This window comes from Monodelphis domestica, chromosome 1 (assembly GCF_027887165.1).
Source record: "Monodelphis domestica isolate mMonDom1 chromosome 1, mMonDom1.pri, whole genome shotgun sequence".
Taxonomy (NCBI): domain Eukaryota; kingdom Metazoa; phylum Chordata; class Mammalia; order Didelphimorphia; family Didelphidae; genus Monodelphis; species Monodelphis domestica.
In genome coordinates, this window is record NC_077227.1 from 70,162,539 (window position 1) to 70,186,314 (window position 23,776).

The 23,776-nt window shown below is 39.4% G+C and overlaps 1 protein-coding gene across 3 annotated transcripts in view; it reads left to right on the forward strand.

Moving 5' to 3' along the window:
• The first annotated feature begins 7,377 nt into the window (after window positions 1-7,377).
• The window catches only part of PKM (pyruvate kinase M1/2), a 49,885-nt gene continuing 33,486 nt past the window's right edge, over window positions 7,378-23,776 (forward strand). The window contains exons 1-2 of one of the 3 annotated variants that reach the window (XM_016427318.2): window positions 7,378-7,516; window positions 20,546-20,637. The gene's annotated coding sequence lies outside the window, so the exon portion shown is untranslated. Of the gene's footprint in view, window positions 7,517-20,545; window positions 20,638-22,558; window positions 22,713-23,776 lie in introns of those variants that run through there. The other 2 variants (XM_056800383.1, XM_056800377.1) reach the window with 2 other exon arrangements.

Consider the following 23,776-nt stretch of genomic DNA (forward strand, 5'->3'; position numbering starts at 1 on the left):
CCAGCGGCTACGCTCGGGTCACGTGGTCTCCGTTTAGGGGAAGGTCAAGGCTGGCGCGAGGCTAGGCTGAAGCCACCGGGCCTGTTAGGGTACCTCCGGGGACGGCCTTCTCGCGGGCAGAGAGACCGTCTCTTTTGGGGTCCAGCCTCCACCCACCCTTTTTTGGAAAGAGGAGGAAAAATAGCTGTGGCAGAAATCCACATACACTCTACTTTGGGGGAGGGGGTTGCGCTTGCACATACTCACGCACAGAAAGAGACTACCATAATAAACCCATCCTGGGCATCTTTGTGCAAAGCTCTGGGGAGGGGTTGGGGGCGGGCCAACACCCTCTCCCCAGACTTCTAGCCCTAGGAGTGCTTCCTGCCTTGTGCATCTCTCCCACTCGTGCACGCGCACACACAATCATCATGGAAGAGGGGCTGCAGCACAGCCCTCCACCTGCAGGAGGGGCCCACAGCCTGGTGGGACGCTCTCCACGGAGTTTTAACGGAATCATCGAACCTCCCTCTCCTGCAGACTCCAAGAGTAATAAATAACTAAACCAGCTTTATATTTGGATGTAAAGCAATTTTCAATTTGCGCAACGTTTTCCTCACAACAGTCCTGTTGTGCAAGTATTATCCCCACTCTACTATCTGGGGAAAGGGACTGAGATTGTCAATTGTTCAGGGTCCCTTGTCTAGAGGCCACATTCAAATCCAGATTCTGCCAGTTATACCCACTGCCTCAATGAGACAGGCACAAGTGAGGGACGCAGTTGTGATCAACACATGGCAACGACACATCCCTTCCTAAATCTATGGGATACTCTAGTGGATCAATTAAGTATTCCCTAGCCTGGTAGAGATTTCAGCCCTTTCCTGCCTTCCCATTATGTTCTCTTTTTCCTTCCATACATCCTCTGCAGAAGATTCATTTGTATTTTCAAGCTCTTCTCTAAGTTAGTTTTTGTGAGTGTCACTGGAGCACTTATTTGAGCTATCCATCTCTTTATCCCTTGCTCTCCTCACAGGAGTAGCCCACCTCCTTTTCTGATCATAAATTTCCTCAGTGACTTAAATATAGGACATCATTCAAAATATGCTTCAGCTTCCCATCATGCTTCCTTCAACTCTGGTTCCTCTGAGATCATGGTTTTCAAAAATTTACAATCATACAGTATTGCCAAGATGAGTGTTTCTGCTAGCATTTTTTCATATATGTGGTTTTTTTCTTTATGCATTGTTAGATCCATCTCATTTGAACAATCAATATTTTCAATGAAGAATCCATGTTATATTCTGGACTTTGGTGAAGATGGCACATTTTCATCCCCAAATAGGAACATCTGAAGTACCTTAGCATATATTGGGTATCTAGTTTCCATTTGTGCTGGCATAATGCATCTTCCATGACAGTGCTGACCACCTTTGGTATATACATCCATCTCTGTTTTATACCTCACTTGGCAATAATCTGATTGCTGTTGAAAATAGTTATTTCTATTAATGCATTTACCAAGGAATTCTGTTTTATTTTCAAACATATATGAGATTCCTGGTTGAAGTCTTCAGACTAGCTTTGTTCTATTAAATCTGATGTTTCAGGTATCTAAGAATAATAAAAGAGTAGGATTTTGAATTCTTAGTAAGCTATGTAACAAGAAAGATCTGGTTTACTAAAGTGAATTAGAAATTCAAATTAAAATAGCTCTGAGATTTAGAAATTGAGGGGATGTCAATCAATTGGAGAATTATTGAACAAATTGTAGTATATGGTGGTGATTGAAAAGTATTATGCTTTAAAAAATGATGAACAGGATGATTTCAGAAAGAGCTGGGAAGACCTACATGAACTGATACAGGATGAAATAAGTAGAACCAGGAGAATATCATACATAGTAACAACAATACTCTGGAATGATCAATTATGAAAGACTTAGCTACTCTAAGCAATACATGATCTAGGACAATTCTGAAGGACTTGTGTCAAAGAATGCTATCCACCTCCAGAAAAAGCACTGTTGGAGTTGGAATACAGCTCAAAATATATTTTTTTCACTTTAGTTTATTTAGGTTTTTATTTTGGAGTTTTGGTCTTATATGAGTATTATCTTATAAAACTGAACAATATGGAAATGTTTTAGGTGATTATATATATATATATATATAACCCAGATCAAATTGATTACCAGCTGTAGGAAAGAGGAGGGAAGGAGACAATTTAGATCTTATAAGTTCAGAAAACTTATGTGGAAAATTGTTATATGTAATTTATAAAATAAAACATCTTTACAAAAATATATAAAAAATAAAATAACAAAATCATTCATATTGTCAACATGGAATCTAGAAACTCCAAACTTGTGGCCTAGTGGGATCTGGTAAACCCCAGGATTCAGAACTAGCTTGTAGGTTGGAGACCCTCTGGCTAGAGCCTGTTCCTGTGAGAATCCACCATCCACTTCAGATGGAGACTAAGCCCAAGCCCAAGCTGAGTGACTCTTCTAGTATCCAGAAGCCTCCCAGGATATCATACCCTTCTTCAGAGGATCAGGATTGAACTCTGTACCTTCAGCTTTCACTGACATGTTGCCTACTGAGCCAAAGAGTCACTGGGCTTCGGCTTGGACTTAACCCCCATCTGAAGTGGATGGTGGATTCTCACAGGAATAGAGTCAAACCTGAGGGTGTCCAACCTACAAGCTAGTCCTGAAACCTGGGGTTCACCAGATCCCACTAGGCCACAAATTTGGGATTTCTAGATTCCATGCTGACAATATCCTTTGGAACTTCCAAATCCACTAAAAGGTGTACAGCCCAAGGATATCAAAAGACAGAAACAAAGTTCTATTATAACAAAGATATTTATTATTACAAATATTTATAATATTAGTAACAGAGCTGGAATCAAAGTGGCCACAGATTAGCCAATCCCTGAACAAATTGTGATACAAAAATGTATGCACAGTAAGAAATAACAATTCAGCAAAACAAATAGCCAGATTTATATCAAATTTGTACGGAATGATACAAATGGAATAAAAAGAACCAGAGGGACAGATACACAATGACTATAACAATGTAAATGAAAAGATCACAAATAGTAGATGCCCAACTGAACAACAAAAAACATAATAATACATATCTTCATATCTCCCTTTTTTCTCAGTGGCATTGGGGTGAGGCAGAGTGAACCTATAAAGACAAAATGTTGCTTAAGTTGTCACTGTATCAGTTATTTTTTGTTCAACTATTTTTCTTTGTTACAAATGTTCAGATCTGGAGTATGAGTGGAATGGGGGAGAAATAACAGATATAAAGACAAAAAATATCAACAAAAATGTTTTAAGAGAACAAAATAAATTTAGAAGATTGTATCTTTAATATTTATTTATTTAGAATATTTTTCCATGGTTACATGATTCATGATCTTTCCCACCCTTCTTCTCCTGCCCCCAGCTGACAAGCAATTCCACTGGGTTATACAGGTATCATTGTTCAAAATCTATTTTCATATTATTCATATTTGTAGTAGAGTGATCTTTTAAAGCCAAAGCCCCAATCATATCCCCATTGAACCACGTGATCAATCACATGTTTTTCTTCTGCATTTCTGCTCCCACAGTTCTTTCTCTGGATGAGGATGGCATTTTTTCTCCTAAGTACCTCAGAATTGTCCTGGGTCATTGCATTGCTGCTAGTAGAAAAGTTTATTATATTTTATTGTGCCATAATGTATCAGTTTCTGTGTATAATGTTCTCCTAATTCTGCTCATTTCAATCTGCATCAATTCCTAGAGGTCTTTCCAGTTCATATAGAAATCCTCCAGTTTGTTGTTCCTTTCAGCATAATAGTATTCCATCACCGTTAGATACCACTGTTTGTTTAGTCATTCCCCAATCAATGGACAGCTGCTCATTTTTCAATTTTTTTGCCACTATAAAAAGCGTGGCTATAAATATTCCTGTACACATATTTTTTCTTATTATCTCTTTGGGGTACAAACCCAGCAGGGGTATAGCTGGATCAAAGGGTAGGCATTCTTTTAAAGCCCTTTGGGCATAATTCCAAATTGCCTTACAAAATGGTTAGATCAATTCACAACTCCACCAACAATGCATTTGAATTTTGCCATATCCCCTCCAACATTTATCATTTTCCTTTGCTGCCATATTGGTCAATCTGCTAGGTGTGAGATAGTACCTTGGAGTTGTTTTTATTTGCATTTCTCTAATAGAGAGATTTAGAACACTTTTTCATGTGATTATTGATAGTTTTGATTTCTTCATCTGAAAACTACCTATTCATATCCCTTGACCATTTGTCAACTGAGGAATGGCTTGATTTTTTTGTAAATTTGACTTAGTTCTTTATATATTTGGGAAATTAAACCTTTGTCAGAGAGTTTTGTTATAAATTTTTTTCCCGGTTTGTTGCTTTCTAGATTGAATTTTTTAAAATATTATTTGTTGCATACTGTTTGTGAACATCTGCTTAGTTCTTTCTCATATTTTCATCAATGTGAATAATTCAGAAGAAACATACCTGTTTTTCACTTTCTTCCAGAAGTGTGAAGCTATTTCAATTACTCAGTGTTTTTTCATCCTTAGTGTATCTTTTAATATAACCTTTATTTGTTCCTATTAATCAGTGGCTTAACTGAATAATATGATTCTGAAATTCCTTTCACATCAATAAAAAGCCATTTCTTATTAAGATCATCTTCATGTATCTTTTACATTTATATAGCACTTTAAGGTTTGGAAAATATATTACAAATACCTCATTTTACCCTCACAATAACTATGATACATAGGCATTATTATTTTCTCTTCTTTACAAATAAGGATAGGTGATTAGCCAATATCACAAAGTTTCTACAATGTCTGCCTGGCATTCTATCCACTACACTAACTTAGCTACCTAAAGTAATTACTGATGTTCTTTCAATTGCTGTTTTGGAGGACCATCTGTGATTCCCCACTCTCCTTCTCTTTTGGGGTCTTGTAAAATATCACTTAATACCTTCAAGCTTATGTTGCTTCCAACATAGATTCCCACTGGGTATACTGGTCTAGTATGGCCATGCTTTTTCACTTTGCTTTCTTAAGTGACATTTCTACTTTTTCCTAAAGGCCTTTAGGGAACTAAAAGTCCAAATATGGTAGTCTATACCATGGATGATAAAAATAGCTTGTTATAGAAAACTGACTTATTAACTAGAATAACATCCATAGATAATAGAAACTATGGTATGTTTATTCCATTTCATGTCGACAGTTTTTATCCAGACAGTTTCATTCCATTATTAGGTTTAGGGGAGGGGGAGATGGTAAAACAAGTTCCATGCCAAGCTTTCTGCAGACTCATTTTTGTTTCCACTATTTTTTAGCTTTATAACAGGACATTGTTTATAATCTGCCATATTATTTTACAAATTATTTTGCATTCTAAAACAATGTTGCCGTTGGCTACCAGCTTTTGCTGATTTATGTGTTTCCTGGGCCTTTTTGGCCTCCTCCTTGTGATAGCTGTTTTACATCTGGTTCAATTCTTCTAGGAAACAGTAATGGTCAAGGTCAATACATTTGCTTTCCCCCATTTCCCACTTTTCAACATCATTGGTTAATTTGAACAGGTCAGAATAAAGCTGTTGAAATTATTCAGTTTTCTTACCTTTAGTGTTTCTTTTAATTTTATATTATTTTGATCTTTGTTCCTATTAGTTAATGGTTTAACATGCATGCTGATGATTCTAAAATTCCTTTCACACCAGTAAAAAGCCATTTACTGTTAAGATACAATAAATTCCATTTTTTGTGGTATTGTTGAGTATTTTATGTCACACTTTCATATTTCTCTTTTGGAAGAAATGTTCATGAAATACAAGTAGGAGTCTTTTGAATTATCCACAACCTTTGGCTCCTTGTGTTTCTCAAGAGTGAGCCATGTTTTCCTATTTTGCACCATCATCCCTTGGGATCCCCTTAACTTTGAAGTGGATATCAAATTATACAAATAGCAGCCATATATCAGTGTTGATGGCAGATCTAGCAGAGAATATTTTAATAATTTCTTCCTCTCTTCAGCACCTGACTGCCCTAAGAGTATATACATATATACACAGACAAACATCCCATCTCACCTCAGGCCAATAATAAATGTTGACTCACCCTAGAAGCTACTACCTATCCTAGTCTGGCTAATCACCTAAGAATCCACACTGTGGCATTATGCCTAACCAGTCCCTGGGCTAGTGTTACCAGGAAGATATGGGGGGAAAGGATTCTAATCCTTGAATCTCTACCTATGGATCCTATTTAACTTTTCTAGTCCCTGATTTCTTTTACCCCCAAGTTATATTGATGTCTTCTGTTTTAATGACAATGTCCCCTTAATATCCACCTCCATTCTGGTCCTTTCATTGAAACTTTTTTCTAAATAAAGAAAAAATCTCTAAGCAAAATTCGCATCCATAATCTTTCACCATTCTATTGAAAGAAATTAGGCATATCAGCAGCTCTCAAAGTCTAAATTTAGTCTGTCAACATGGAATCTAGAGGTCCACAGACTTGTGGCTTAGAAAGATTTAGTGATTCCCCAGTTTTCCTTAGCTCTGAGGTGAAAGCCTCAGGCTAGAGCCTGTTCCTGTGAGAATCCACCATCCACTTCAGATGGGGGCTAAACACAAGCCTAAACTGAGTGACTCTTAGTATCCAGAAGCCTCTCCCAGGATATCACACCCTCCTTTGGAGGATTGAACTCTGTACCTTCAGCTTTGGGGACTGACATGCTGCCTACTGAGCAAGTCATTATAATTAAACAATTGATTGTTTTAAAATTTTTAATTTAAATTATCATAGCCATTGTGAATATTGTCCCCTCTGACTCTTCTTGCTTCACACTTTCAGGTCAGATAAGCCTTCACATGTTTCTTTGAATACCTCATATTCATCATAACCTATGGCACAACAATATTTCATTACACTGAGATCATTAACAATCAGCAAATCATGATTAAATACCTAGTGTGTTCCAAACACTGTTCTAGGTTAAGATACAAAACCAAAAGTGGAATATTCTTTGCCCTCATGTATATGTAGTTTGTTCTGTTGGGTCTGATTCTGAAACTCCATTCAGGGTTTTCTTGGCAAAGATGCTGGAATGTTTTGCCATTTCCTTCTCCAGCTTATTTTACTGATGAGAAAACTGAAACAAACATAGTTAAATAACTTGCCTAAGATCAAACAACTAGGAAGTATCTAAGGCCAGATTTAAACTCAGGAAGATGAGTCTTCCTGACTCCAGGCTTGGCCCTCTATGCATTGTGATGCTTAGCAACCCATGTAAATGTACATCATCACATCATCGGGGTGGAGCCAAGATGGCGGAATAATCCTCAGTAGCTCTGTGCCACCATGAGAATCCTCTCCAACCAATGATTAAAATATCACCATAAAACAAATACAGAAGTGAAAAAACCAACAAGGAGACAGAGTGAAACAACTTTCAAAAAAGAAAAACCCAAAAGGTAGGCAATGAACATCTGGGACACTGGGTTGAAAGGAAAGCAGACCCAGCACAAAGCTGTAGCAAGGAGGGAAGAGCAAACTAAGAGTGAGCCACATATCCCCAACACCACAAAAAACATCAGCTGTCAGAGGTTCGGGAACCTATGCTTGAGCCAACATACATGTACCTCATCCTCTAGTCTTGTGGAGCTTACATCAGAAATCTAAGATGGAATGGGACCTTTGAAATCATCTCGTCTAATTCCCTCATTTTTTTTTAAACCTTTACCTTCTGTCTTAGAATCAATACTGTGTATTGGTTCCAAGGCAGAAGAGCAACAAGGGTTAGGCAATGGGAGTTAAGGGACTTTCCCAGGGTCACAGCTAGGAAGTGTCTGAGGCCAAATTTGAACCCAGGACCTACCGTCTCTAGGTCTCTCAATCTATTGAGCCACCCAGCAGCACCCCCCCCCCATTATTTCATTTTACAAATAAAGAATATTAGCCCAGAAAGGTTAATTCACTTGTCCTGAGGGAGGCCGGAAAATGGCCAAACTTGAGAAAACAGGAAGGCCTAACAAGCTGACGTGTCAGAACCATAAATATGCCAAATCCTAGCAGGAAGGCCTAATGAGCTGGTCAGCCTTGAGAAACTTGTCAGAACCATAAATATGCCAAACCGCCAGCTGCAGTAGGTACCAGATAAAGGCCAGGAGGACCCCCAATAAATATGTCAAACAACAGGCCAGGAAGACCCCAACAATATAGAATTGTCAAAGTTCCAAGAATAGTAGGAAGCTGATAAGAGCCATACATGCAGGCAAAATTCCAAGGATGGTATATAGTAGATAAGGTGCCTACAGAAAAGTATAAAAAGCCCAGCCTGTCAGAAGCAACTCCGAACTCTGAAGATAGAGGTTCCCACTGATGCGCATCAGTTCAATAAATGGCCTTTCTCTGCCAGTTTGCATTGTTCATGGACTTCCATGGTGGTGGGTGAAATCCCGGACCTTAACAGTCCAAAGTCATATAGGTAGTAAGTTATAGAGAGGAAAGTAAAAATAAGATCCTTTGACTGATCAGCACAATTTTCACTGAACCACACTATCCCTGCCATATGCCACAAATTTGTTCAACCATTCAATTCAATCACAAAGCCTTTATTAATCATCTCTGGGAAAGGCATTAACTGAGGCTCTAGCAATACAGAGTCAAAAATGAAAACAATTACTACTGTCAAGAACTGAAATTCTCTTGGAAGAAAATAACATATGCAGGTTAGGCAATACCAAAAATATAAAGTAAATACTTTATAAAATAATTTCAGAGTGGGAGGAATTGAAAATAATTGTGAAGATATGGAAAAACTTAGTAGGAGGGACACTTAAGCTGAGCTTTGAATGACTAAGAACTCCTGTAAGCAGTGATGAGGAGGAAGAGCACTCCAGACATGAAGGGCAACCTATAAAGAGTCAGTAGAAGAAATGTTATGTACAGGGAGCAGCAAGTAGGCCAGTTTCACTAAAAGAGAATATGTGCTAGCAACTAATGAAATATGTCTGGAAAGACAACTTGGAGTTACACTGTGCTTTATATAACAAACAGAAGGACTGAAACTCCTTGGCCAAGGAGAGAGAGAGAGAGAGATAATACATATTCACTTTGTTTTTGTTTTGTTTTGCTTTGTTTTGCTACTACAAAAATTGCTTCTATTAATATTTTGGAACAAATGGCCCTTTCTGTCTTTGACCTCCTTAGGGCATATATTTAGAAGTATTAATAAACTAAAGGGCATGAATAGTTTATTGACTTTTCTAACATAATTCCAAATTGTTTTCCAGAACAGTTGGACCAATTAATAATTCCAAGAAGACTGTATTAATGTACCTGCTTTTCCCAAGTCCTACAACATTAACTATTTCTATCATATCATTTTTACCAACTTGAAACAGTGAGGTTGAACCTCACGAGTTATTTTATTATTATTTTTTTTAAAAACCCTTACCTTCTGTCTTGGAGTCAATACTGTGTATTGGCTCCAAGGCAGAAGAGTGGTAAGGGCTAGGCAATGGGGGTCAAGTGACTTGCCCAGGGTCACACAGCTGGGAAGTGTCTGAGGTCAAATTTGAACCTAGGACCTCCCATCTCTAGGCCTGGCTCTCAGTCCACTGAGCTACCCAGCTGCCCCCCTCAAGAGTTATTTTTAATTTGCATTTCTTTTGTCAACCTGGAAAAACACCAAACTACCAAAGCAGTTACAAAAGAATATGCCTTTTATCAGAACAAGGGAGACAATACTCTTATGGCTACCACATCAAGTTTCACACACACCACATGGAGCCAAGCTCTAGGACTCTGGGAGGACTACATTTAGTGAAAATAGCAAGAATGGGAATTTTCCCACTGAACTGAAGAACTTGGGGTTTTATAAATACTTTAGGGAATACAGGAAAGGAAGGATAACTGATGGGCTTGCTGGGAGGCTAGGGAAAGAAAATTCTGGCCAGAGGCTAGAAATACTTAGTCACAATTAGAGAAACTTAGAAGACAAAAGGGTACTTAAGACTTTACAACTGAGAACTGTTGGAGTCTTCTTTCACAGCTGTGTATCTTTGGTTTTATTCAGGGGGTTTTGGTTATGTATGAATGTACTCTTACAACAATGACCAATATGGAAGTGTTTTTTGCATGACAATAAAAATGAAAAAAGAAAAAAAGAATTTACATCCACCACTCCAATCCAGGGAGCTCAATGGGTGATTGATGGCCTATTCAGTTTGGGATCTGTCTGAGAGTTTCCTGAAGGTAAGTTCCCAAGAGACAAGGGTAAATTTAGGGTTTCATAAAACAAAGTAGGCACTTTATTAACTATTTAAAGCAATCTTTCTTGAGGTTTGTCAACTATATTTTTGGAATTTCAAAGTTTGCCCCATCACTTGGGAACTTGCCTTAAGAGAAATCCCAAATTGGCCTAGTCTTAGACTGAACTTTGATCACCAAGCAGCCATTAAGCATTCTGAATAGGAGTAATAAAAATGCTTGAATCCTCAATCACCCTTTTTGTCTTGGAAATTTACCCCATTGCATTAGAGATCCATTCCCAAGAAGATCTGCACCTGACTGGAGCCATCCTTTTGTATCCTTTGTAGTTTAGCACTCCCTGAAATCTCAGCCTAAGGCTACAGCCTCTTTCCCATGCTTGTTTGCAAGTTGTCTCTGTATGTTTTCTGTACTTTATTCCCCCAAAGGTATATAAGTCCCCGGGTTCTATTATTCTTTGGAAAATCATCTTTGGCTGTGGCTTTTCCCTGAGACACTTCTATCAGAGTGCCAGGGCTTTAACTCTGTGGTATTAAGTGTTGACTATGTGTGGTGGTCAAATATTGGGCACTGTCTCGTCCTGATTAAAGATTTGGTCTTTTTTTTACTACTTTTGTAGTTCTAAGTGTTTTTCCAAGTTGACAGGTCATTGATAATTTGCAAATCTTTCAAATTATTTGTTAATATCCTTTGATAAGTTTGTCTATTAGGGAACTATAATCTAAAAACTGAAGGGAAAGATGCAAATTTCTTAAGTTAATTCAGTCCTGGCAAGAAAGTTCTGACTTAAAGGTTCAGCTATGTTAGAAGGGCAGCAGGACAGTTCTTGATTTAGGAGAGGTCCTCCAGACCAGGAAGTCTGACTTCTGGGGCAAATTCAAGTTATTGGAAGTAAGTAAAGGTGCTAAGTAAGGAGTGACCACTCCTCATTGTGGTTGAAGTAGTTTAGAGATAGAAGTCATAGGAGTGATGAAAACTAAGGGAAAGGGTCATTGTGTTAGAAAGGAGGACTAAGGCAGAGATGGGATGAAGGAGGGAAACTGCTGCTTCTTTTGCCATCTTCCCTTCAGATTCCAGGTGTTCTGAGTAACAAGCTCCCAAGATAAGTGGCACTATGGATAATGTGCCCCAGGGAGTAGGTGAGAGAAATTGATGGGAGATGAGTGTGATGGACATGGTCCCTTAAGAAGTGCCAGACTTAGAGCCAAGTAAGGATGCTAAATGATATGCTGGTATCCCAGGAAGGAGGAGAGAGTAAGTACATGCCTCCCCCACTTATGTAGCCTGATAGTCTAGGCCAGTGATGGCAAACCTTTTATAAACCCAGTGCCCAAACTGCAACCCTCACACTGCATGTAAGCTACCCCTCCCCTTACCCCAGATAGGCTAGGGAGGAAGTGCTCCCATTGGCCTGCTGGGCAGGGGCTCAGGTGATGTGAGAAATGTCCTTAGGCATATGTGGAGAAGGGGAAAGGAGCACCCCCCTTTCCATAGGTTGGCCAACAGAGGCCTAGGCTATCAGGCTAAGCAGCAGGAGTTAAGCCCATGAATATCCTGCCTTTTCCAACCCTACTCCAATTTAAGAGAAAGGATCAGTGAAGCAAGATGGCCATTCCTAGCTTCTTCTATCTGGCATATGCTCTACTATTCTTGACTCTAAATTCATTCCAGGTCAGTGATCTGTATGAACACCCTTACAATCCTATTGACATGGGGACTGTACCCCCAGAAACCCAGGAGAACTATTATCAGGGAAACTCCCTTGCCTTTGCACCCTCTGACTCTTAACCAAGAAACACCCAATGACCCCACCTAGGGTCCTGAGATGTTTATCCTCTTTGATAGTCCTCTAGACTTAAGATGGACAAAGAGATGAATCTTTATGTCCCCAGACAGATGTTGTAAAAAGTATAAAATCCCCAGAACTGATGTCATCTGGGGGATAGCCTTTCCATCTATGCTGTCCCCATGGAGGAACAGCCTTTCCTTTCATGCTGTCCTTCCAAGGAACTGCTCCCCATCTTGCTGTCCCACCTTGCTATCCTCCTGGCCATTCTCAACATTACTTTCTAAATTAATAAATTTTTCTTTTTGTTTTTAAGCTAAGTTTTGGAGTCTTGCATTCTTGCAAAGGGCATCCTTTCTGAACCCCAAAGGTATCCTTCCCGCCCATAACACTATCAAACCAACACAAGAAATGATCCAAAGCCCCACTTTTACTCCTCAGACTTACCACCCTTGATCCCCACTGGTTCTGTCTTTCTAGCTATTTATTTTTCAGGTGTGGTCAAAGGACTAATAAAGTTACAAACTCTCAGGAAAATAATCTTTATAAGATCTAAGAAAATAATCTGAGAGGGACTCTTTCAAAGGGAATTGTTTCCCTCACCTCCACTACTTAGTCTTTCTACCAACACCTGAAATCAAGGTTTACTATAGAGATGGAGAGTTTCTAAGAAAAAAGTTTGAAGGCCTCTACCTTCAAACTACCCCTCCCAAGGGTCTGTTATTTTTTAAGATGATGTAAAGATCCCTGAACCTTTAAAGGTCCCTTTCCCTTTTCTTCCAGACCACTGCTATGAAACTATTTTTTTAAAGATCTGAAGTAATTTTAAACTCTCTAGGTTGAGAGCTCGAGAGAAATTGTCACTCATACCTATTTCTTTAGCTGTGGTCTCTGATATTAGCACACTAGCAAAATGCCAACATACTTCAACCACAACCTCCAAACAATTTTGGACTCAATCAAACATTACCACCCCAAGACAAGGACATTGAGCCTTTCTACACACACTCTCCTACCCATTTTCTAGGCCTCCTTCTTCCCAAAACTCTCAGAAATCCAAGTAGATGGTAATGCAAAATGGGAGGAGTGTGGATTAGGGAGGTGTTCTCAGTTGTAGTCATCCATCTCCTCTCAGTAGTTTTCCATCCAGGAACAACAGAATAGAGTGAGGATGACTCAGTAAAAGTGACATGGGGGTGGGGCGAGGAACCTCCTGTTCACACAGCTAAATCATTTTAAAGGACCTTCAATAACTCTGAGACTGAAGAACTAGAAACTTTAGATCCAGGTCTGCTTAAAGTATGATGGGATACCTAGTGAAGCAGGGAGGGTCCCTGATGACCCAGCTCTGAGAATCTCCACAAGAAAAGTGCTAGGAATAGAAGCAGGCTTTCTCCAGCTCATTTGAAAAGGTAACTGCTTTTCTGGTGTTTCAGGGTTTGATCCTCCCAAGCCTAAATGTCTTCCCCCTATCTGCCTTACCAGAGGGCCAGAAATAATACCTTTTGGGTATTATTTTTATATAATTATATACTTTATCTCTGGAAGACCTCTGTTAAATTGCATTATGTAAGAGATCAAACAAATGAATGTATTAGGTCACTATCAGTTGGAAGAGCCCTAAGGTGGGGGCAGCTAGGTGTCTTAGTGGATTGAAAGGCAGACCTGGAGATGGAAGATCCTGGGTTGGAATTTGACCTCAGACTTCCTAGCTGTGTAACCCTAGGCAAGTCACTTTACCCCAGTTGTCACCCTTACCATTTGATTCTAACTCAGAAGATAGGTATAGATATATATTTATAAGAGCCCTAAGTAGGCACCAAGAGGACTAGTAATGTCTAGTTTAGAATCTTTAATAAGATTAGAGGTCTGTTCAGCTCTGGGTAAGGATGATATTACTAGAAGGGAAAAAGGGATCCTTTTTCCCCCACTTTAAGTCTTTGCCTTCTGACTTAGAAATTATGCTAAATATAGGTCCAAGGCAGAAGATCATTAAGGGCTAGGCAATTGGGGTTAAGTGATTTGCCCAGGTTCACATGGCTAGGAAATGTCTGAGGCCATTCTGAACCCAGGTCCTCCTGTCTCCAGGCCTGGCTCTCTATCCACTAAGAAACCTAGCTACCCCAGGAATTAGGGATCCTTAAGACAAATTTGACCAATGTCATCAGGTGTTTCAATCAGAAGCAATAGTATAGTGTGGCATAGTAGAATAAATACAAGCTTGAGAATCAGAAGATTTGGGTTTTAGTTCAGGTTCTGCCACTAATTAGCAATAAGACTATGAGCAAGGCACTCCTATCTCTTTCTTCATCTGTGAAATGAAAGGATAGAACTAAATAACTTCTGAAGGCTCTTCCAGCTCTAAAATCTTGTGATTCTCTATCTAGAAAGCACACAGAGAAAAGAGTTCAGGGACAATGAGGACAAAAAGGAGGGAATAGTCAGAGGGAGACATAATGATCACATGAATAATTCTCCAGATCTAAGACTATCTTAAAACAACAAAAACAAATCTTTATCAAGACCTCTGTGTACTCAGTTCATTAGGGTCACAGAAGACCACATGGTCACTGACCTCCTGACAGGCCTACCTTTAGAACCAGGATTTTAAAAGTTGGTATATGTGTGCCAATTAATAGCATTCAGGGTATAGGTTCATATATTTGTAGACATTTTCATGAGCACGAATCCACTAAGGTATGTTTCCTGTTACATGGAGGCATAAGTAGGAAAACTGAGGCAGCAAGTGATCCATTGAGCTACCTGAAGTCTAACTATATAGAATTTAAGAATCAGAATTTTGGAGATTAGAGAAAGGGATGCTTAATTTGGTTCTTCTAATCTTTTAAACTTCTTTGTTACTAAGTCCTTCCAATTGAGGGAAAAGTTCTAGCTAGCAAAAATCAGGACTTGGCCTGGAAAAGTCAGCAGGGAAGAGGTACCACAGAGCCATGTGTACAATTCTAGGTGGGGAGGAATTGGGGGGAAGGGAAAGGAAAGTTACAAACTATGGCAGCTGCTTCCCCTGGAAATAGTAAGCAAAGCTTCCTAGGATAAGACAGAAAGACTCTTACTGCCTACCAATCTATAATTAGCCCAATACAGGTCTCTTGTGGTCTATTACAAACTGCCTTCTCCTATAACAATTTTGAATTAAACTTAGATCATTCTGAGGCTGAACTGGCAGAGAAATACCATCATCACTGTCCACATTGCTTTGGGATAGACTCTACAACTTGACTCCCTCCAAGTACAAGACTCCAGCATATGCTACACAAGATCAATCATTGAATCATAAGCATTTGTTAAATATTTATTTGCTTAATAAATGTACCAGATTATGGAAATACCAAGACAAATGATGTTTCCTTGTCCTCTTTGAGTTTGCATTTTGTGAGGGAGATATCATATACATATATATATATATATATATATATATAAGCATATGTAGGAAAAAAATCAAAATAAATACAAAATAGTTTTGAAAGGGAGGGCAGTAGCAGCTGGGAGAATCAGGAAAGGTTTCCTGTAGAATGTTGACTTTCCAGGAGAACAAAGAAGCCACACAAGCTCCAAACTGCCTGTGTTTTAGGAGAGGCATAAACAGTGAACACCTTACAAGAGAAGACAACAGGGGAAGTAATAGATGACTATAGTCAAGTCAGTGCAAGCCTCTGAAAACTTCACCTTTCTTTCTCCTTTCCAGTCTCTCCTAGGTTATGTCATAAAAGTTCAGACCGACAGACCAAAATACACTAGCCTCAAAGGCAGGGCAGGGTAGGTCTAAATACTTCCTCATTCTGAAAGTAGCTACTAATGTTCAGTTCTGAAGCAGTCTCAGTTAAGCCACTCTATCAGCTCCTTCTTGATAAGTAGGCTTTGCTGAGTCTCTGAACTGCTGTTGCTAACCAGGCCAAGGACTAGATCAGAAACTTCCCAGAGTCCCACATTGCTGGCTTTCCTTCTATACCAGGGATTCTTACTGCTAAAATCTGTAGACTCCTTTTTGGAATAACAGTTTTTAAAATTTTATAATTGAAAGAAATGTTAGATTTCAATTAGAAACTAGTGAAAATAAATATATAATTTTTTTCCTCATCCAAGTTTATCAACACCCTAAAATCTATCCACAGCCCTTAAGTTAAGTCCCTCTGTTGTAGGTAGTGATTAATCGTTTTAGGAGTAGGAGCAGCAGCAGCAGCAGATGCCAATGGCAAAAATCAACATATGCCATTTTGATTTCCCTTTTCTTCCCTTTTCCTATATCCCCACCCAGTAATAAAATAATGTTTTAGACTCTGGTGCTGACAGAGACAAATATAATGCAAAGTAATGGATAATTTAAAAATTGGATCATGCAAACATCCTATTCCTAATAAGAAATATTCTAAAGGAGTCAGTCTCTGCTATTATATGGAATCCAGAATATCTCAGGTTATGGTTTGTCCGGGTCTAGATGTTGGACTGGGGAGATATATAGCTGGTAGATTCATCTTAATTTGTAAAGCAACAAAGAAGGTTATCCAGAAATATAAAAGAATGCGTAGATATGATGTGCATGGTCTGACTTTCAAGTTTCTTGGAGGAACAGGCACCAGTGACCTTGCTGGCCAAGGAGCAAAGAAAGTGAATGCCTTGTGTTTTTGTTGTTGTTGAGGTCTTCTAGCACCTGAGACAAGGGTAGCAATGGGATGAAATGACAGTCATCCAAAGTAGGAGTCTCTCTCTCTCTCTCTCTCTCTCTCTCTCTCTCTCTCTCTCTCTCTCTGTTTCTATGATAAAAAGAAAGTAAAACACTGAGTATAGTTGTTGCTTTTTCAAATCCCACCTCTGACATAGGAATAGCTCTGGGACTACCAAGCAAGCCACCTAACATTCTAAGCCCATGTTTCTTCATCTGTAAAATCGGGAAAATAAAAACTAAAAGACCTAATTCATAGGGTTATTGTGAGATTCAAAAGATGTAATATATAAAATGTGTTTTGTTCATTTTAAAGGTTTACATAAATGATAGTATTTTCTTTTTTTTAATTAACAGGCATTTATTTGATCTACTGCTTATCCCATCTCTCAATTGAAAAAATAAAAATCGAGAGAAAAAGAGAACCCTTGTGACAAATATGCATAATCAAACAAAACAAATTTCTGCATTGATTATGTCCAAAAAAATGTATGCTCATTCTGCATCTTGACTCATATCCCTTCTCTATCAGGAAAGGGGTATGATGAACCATTACTGGTCCTTTAGATTTCTAGTTGGCTATTGCATTGATCAAAGCTCTTAAATCTTTCAAAGTTGTTTGAGTCTCCAATATTGTTTTTATTGTAAAACTGTTCTCCTGGTTCTGTTCACTTCACTATGACAATTAATTCAAGCTTTCCCAGGTTTCAATGAAATCATCCCTTTAAGCCTTTTCCCAATTTATGTGTACCCCCTTTAGTTTCTCATTCTTTGCCACTTCCAAAAGGACTGCTATAAAGATTTTTGTACATGTAAATCCTTTCCCTCTGACTTTTATTTCTTTGAGCTATACAAAGGTAAGTTATTCTTTTGTAGCAGAAAAGTCAAGGTGCTGAAATTAGTTCATAAATTAATCATGAGATTATCTTTCTATTCCAAATCTCTTATTTTACAAAGAAAATGAGGCACAGAGGTAAGTCATTTGTCTAAGATTGCCCAAATAGTAAATTACTTTAGCCAACTCTTGAACCAGTGTGCTGATTTCAAAAACAACCCTCTTTCCAACAAACCACACCATCAAGGAATAAAAATGGGTCAAGGAAAAAAGAGGTGAAGCTAACCTAGGGGATTGATGTGGAATCAGAGCAAATTCTCAATGTATATGAACAATGTTTCATTTCCTCACAGATAGGCTTCTCTTTGTCTACTTTTAACTGTGAAGCATTCCCAGGGGCTATGACTTAAAAATTACATTGTAGTTGTAACTGGATACATGCAAATACTTTTCTTTTTTTAGCTTATTTCTAAAAATTAATTTGTTGGTTACATTAGATTTCCTAGGTATTTTCCTCCTCTTCTCCCTTTCCCACAATAGAGAAGACATCACTTGACAAAAAAAAAAAAGTATGTATAAACTATGTGTTTAATGTTTTTATTTGTCAGTTCTTCACAGTACTTTCTTTGGGAGGAATAAATTTAAGTTGTTGACAAGAAGAAGAAACTTCAAGAGGTCATTTAATCTATTAATCCATGCTCTTGCCTTTGATCAAGACTTAATATTTAACATTAAATTATGAAGCAGCTAGTAGCTTTAATAACTTGATTAAGGGCTAGGCAATGGGGGTTAAGTGACTTGCCCAGGGTCACACAGCTAGGAAGTGTCTGAGGCCAGATTTGAATCTATCCCCCCCCCCCTTTTAGTCTTGGTTCTCAAGTCACTGAGCCACTCAATAGCATCTAAATTTCCTCTAAGTGGTAATTGGTTGTCCTTTTCTTCTAATATCTCACTCAGATAATATAAGTTAAGGTTGAGCCTGAAGGAGAAAAAGTTATATCTCTAACCACTAACTGAAATTTAGGATCTACCTCAATTATATGTTGTTTTTTTAAAAAGTATTATGAGACATATGTAGTACATAGTAATAGTAATATTGAATGATGAACAACTGTGAATGACCTTGCTATTCTCAGCAATACAGGGATCCAAGACAATCACAAAGACTCATGATGAAAAATACTATTCATCTCCAAAGAAAGAATTGATGGAGTCTGAACACACCCCAAAACATACTATATTTCGGCTCCTTTCTTCTTTTTTGTTTGAGATCTCTTCTATAAAATGACTAATATGGGGAAATGTTTTATATGATTGCACATATAAAATCTATCAGATTGCTTATCATTTCAGGGAGAGAGTAGGAAGGAGGGAGAGAATTTGGAACTCAAAAAATTTTTAGAAGTGAATGACAAAAAAGTGCTTTTACATATAATTAGGGCAAAAATATTATTTTAAAATTGTTTTGAGAAGAACTCCATAGACCTCATCATACTGTCAAAAGAGTCCATGATACAGAAAATTAAAAGCCCTGCATTAGGGACTTATCCAAACTACTCAGGCTCAATTTTCTCTGAATAATACCTAAGGGCACAGTTATAGGGCCTTAAATTAAAAGGGGGGGGGTGTCACTCAACTGGGAACAGGAAATTACTTTTCTTGTATTTCCTTCTCCTAATCCAAGCTGCTAATTTTCTTTTTTCCAGCTGGGCTAACAGGAACCTGAAAAGATTTAGCCAGAGTATGTTAATCAGCAACACACAGGCTGTTTGTTACCTCTGGTGTCTGATTCTCAAATCAGAACTAAATTTGGGGTTCAGGTCAGAGTAAAGGCTGAGACTGTTGTAAGAAAGCATAGTTTATATATTTTATAATTGGGAGAGGGTAATTGTTATTTCCTCATTTTATAGGTAAAGAAACTGAAGCTCATTGAAGTAAATTATACAAGGTTATAGATTTGATTGTTAGCAGAGTTGGGCAAAGAAACTACTGATTAGTGGCAGAATTGGGACTAGAACATAGGTCTCCTAATTCTTGTTTAGAGTTACTTTTTTTGGACCTGGAATCAGGAAAGCCCAAATTCAAGTCCAGTCATAAGCCACACTTACTAGTTATGTGACCCTGGGCAAATCACTTCACCTCTGTGTCAATTTCCTCATTTGTAAAATGGGAATAATAATAAAATTTACATTATTACTAGGCTGTAAGGATCAAATGAGAAAATAAATTTAAAGGACTTAATACAGTGCCTGGCACATACTAAGGGTATGTACAAGCTAGCTATTATTATTATTTATTATTCACCATACCAAACTTCCTGCATACTCTTTCAAACTTTAGTTGAAGAATTATGAGTTATGCTTTTGACTCAAAGTTGTTTATTCAACAGCAGATTGCATGTCTTCCTCAAATATTCATTAAAGCCAGTAGAATAAACTGGAGTAGGGGAATGAAGTATATTTGGGTTAATCTCTTTTTTCAGGGCTGATTGTTTTTTACTTCCATTGATGCATTAAAAACTCTTAGAAGGAAGCAGGGACATCTAGGTGGCTCAGTGGATGGAGAGCCAGGCCTAGAGATGAGAGGTCCTAAATTCAAATATGACCTCAGACACTTCCTAGCTGTGTGATCCTGGGCAAGTCACTTCACCCCCATTGCCTAGCTCTTATCATTCTTCTGCCTCGAAACCAATACACAATATTGATTCTAAGATGGAAGGTAACTTTTGGAAGGGAAAGCAATTAACAGCTCCTATGGTAATCCATTATGATAATAGAATATGAGTGCTAGAAGGAATCTGAGGAAAAGAAAGAAGTGTCAAAAATGACTAGAAATTATATCATTTTAAGTTTTGCATAGTGCTTTCCATATATTATTCCTTTCTATCTCAATTGATTCTTAATTACTTGCTGTTTTCACATCTGCAGATTGTTTGCTACCAGACCTTTCTATTCCATCTGTGACCTGGGGATGGAGATTGACAGAGGAGAAAGAACACTAACAGTGGTGACAGAAGATGGTAGGTTCAACTAAGCTCTGACACTACAGTTCTGAGCAAGTCTCTTAGAACCCTTCTGAATCTCAGTTTCTTCATCTGTAAAATATCTACCTATAGGGTCTTAAGGTCCTTGCAAAGTGCTATAAATGTTGCCATTATCTGCTCTTTTTGTTTTCTTCTTGGCCTTGATAGTTGTATTGGCTTTCTGGCTCCTGCATGTCTGGATCTCAGATCTCAGATCTATCTCAGATTCTTCCTTTCCCACATCTCCAGCTGTGTTAATTCTTCACTACAAAGAAATCGGTCTCTGGACTTCCTCTAGGTTATCTTCTTTCCAAAATTTTATACAAAGTTCTGTATTATAAACTGATAAAGTGGGAGTTCTTAAACTGCGATCCCTGGATAGATTTCATGGGGCACGTTTAGTTGGGGGGAAGGAATAAATCTTTATTTTCACTAGCCTCTAACTGAAATTCAGCATTCCCTTGTATTGTTTAAAAACATATTTTAAGTCCATAGGTTTCACCAGATTGTCAAAGGAGACCACCAGACACAAAAAAAAAAAGGTTAAGAACCCCTGTGCTACAGACCTGAGCAAGTTTCTTATAACAACTCTGAATCTGTTTCTTCATCTGTAAAATATCTACCCTATAAGGTCTTTGAACAAAAGTGATATACACACGATTCAATAAGATGGGGGACCAAGTAAGACACACCCAGTTCTCCTCCACCCACCCTCTCCTCTTCTCTATACTAGCATAAACTTTTTTTATTTTATAACCTCCAATCCCATACTGATAAGCATCTTCCTCCCAATTACCCCCCCCCCCCCCTCAGCCCAGGGCCATCTCCTTATAGCAAAGCAGAAATATCCTCTAGGTTCTGGGATTAAAATCTTTATATCTGTGTAGGTACACTTCGGATCAGTTTTGGGTTGGGGGGAGGGGGGACGAATGTGAATGTAAGGAGAGATTACTGAAGTTAATTTAGGTCTATCAACCCTGGACTCCAGTTTCCTTTGGATATTTGAAGGCGACCTTCAGGGTCATATTCAGTGACTCCGAAAAATCCATCTACAGGATCTTAGTCCATGCCCACACATGAGATATATGTGGGTCTCAGATACCCATCGGTCTATCTGCCTGCTTAGTCATGGCCTACCCCACCCCACCCCACCCCCACCTTCCGTCACATCCTGTCCCCCAGCATGGGGCTCTGAACTCTGGAGGACAGAATCAAAAAAGTGAAGGCGGGAATGAGGAGACTTCACATAACCAGATTCCCCGAGTCCATGATTTAAATAGGGGAGATGATAGATGTTGAAAAAAAATAAAAGAACAGAGATGTAAAGTTATGCCCTTTTTGAACTGCTCAGAGGGAAGAAGTAGGCCGGGGTAGGGAGGGTCAAAGCCTAGAGTGTAGAGTAGCAAAGGTCATCTTTGCTGATGAAGCTGTAGGGGAGAGATATGATGATTTCCCCCGCCCCTCCCCAGGCTACAGAATTCATAGTTTTGGAAGAAGAGAAATTCTGAAATATTCACGGGCAGGGGAGGTCACTGGAAGGACTGAAATTAAAGCACCTCCTCCTCTTTATCCTCCTAATCCATCAACACCAGGCTTTAATACGGTCTAAATCAGAACATCTCCGGGGGTCGACCGGCAGCGGGCGGGGTCAGCCGGCAGCGGGCGGGGCCGCCCAGTGCTGGCCGAGAGCTGGTCCGGCAACCCAGGGACAGCCTTCATTGGCTAGCGTGGACATTTCTATGTTAAATCTGCAACATGTCCTTCCGCCAGAAAATGAATCCCCTCAGAAAATGCTACAAGGAAACGCTTTCTTTCGCCCTCCATGCTCCTCGCACTACTGTCTAGAAGACACTACCAAATGAAGGTCGAAGGTGTAGAGGGCACCTAGAACAAGGGAGGATGGAAAACAGAGAGGGGGAGGGGGATGAGGGCGGGGACTGCGGATGGATCTTTAGTAGTGCTGCGACAGTGGGATCACCTTGAGATTGCAGCTTTGGAAAGCGGCAGAAGAGCGACGCTTCGGCTGCGAATACTTCGTCTCTTACAGCTCATTGGAAGTGAACGCTCCTGAGGTGAGGCCCCTCTTGCAACCTCTTTGTCCTAGCTTACACTCGCATGCTTCCAGGGGATGTGTAATTGAGAGCTACGAGGCTGAGGGGAGATTAGGCGATCTCCCCTTCTGCATTCTTCCCTGTCTCACATTCCCCCTCACCCCCCCCTTCAAGCATCTCCTCTCCCACTCCTAATTTTTTCTCAATCCTCAAATGCTTCGTCTCCCTGTTTCATCCTTTTCCAGCGCATCTGGTTCATTTCTTCCATCTCCACCTTTTCTCATCTCTTTTACCCACCCCATCCCTTCCGGTGTGTACGTTGACCTAAATTTTTCTTCCTAATGTGAGCCTTACCCTCTCCAGTTATTTTAATGTCTAATTTCTCTTTCCATCCCCTTCCCTACACTTCTGGTGCGTCCTTTCCCCCCACCTTTCTCCCATATCATATCTATACCAGCTTTCTTGGTGCATGCTCTTCCCCCCTCTTTTCCCCCCTCCCAACTCTTTGGTGCGTGCTCTTCCCCTCTCCCCATTCTTTTCCCCCTCCCAGCTCACTTGGTGCATGCTCTTCCCCTCCCCCATTTCTCAGTTCTACTGGTGCAAGGTCTTCCCCTTCCCCCTCGTGCTCTCTCCCAGTGTCCCCCCCCTCCCATTTTTATGCCTATTCCAGCCCTCCTCGTGAATGTTCTTAACATTTTAGCATTTAGTTTGCTACCCACCCATGGCCATTTCATCTGGCCTGCAACTAGATCCTTCCGTGGGAGCAGTCGCCATAAGGCAGACAGACCTCAAGGTACTGGTAAACCTGGAGATGACTGGGACATGTGAGGCCAAGAGGCCTGGAGTCCTCTGGTCCTCAGGTGGAGAGCATCTCAGATTTCCCTTTGCTTTGAAGCCTGGCTCATCCAAACCCCCAAGGAACCTATCCGGGTTCCTTCACATTCAATCAGTAGCAAAAATCAGAACTTCCTTTTCTCCTTTGGGTTTTAGCCGGGTCCAAACTAAAGTAGTTTTGGGACCCCGGGGAGTTCATGATTCACCAGTTAAGAGGCTTCTCTTCTCCCCACAATAATCCTGTGCTTCTA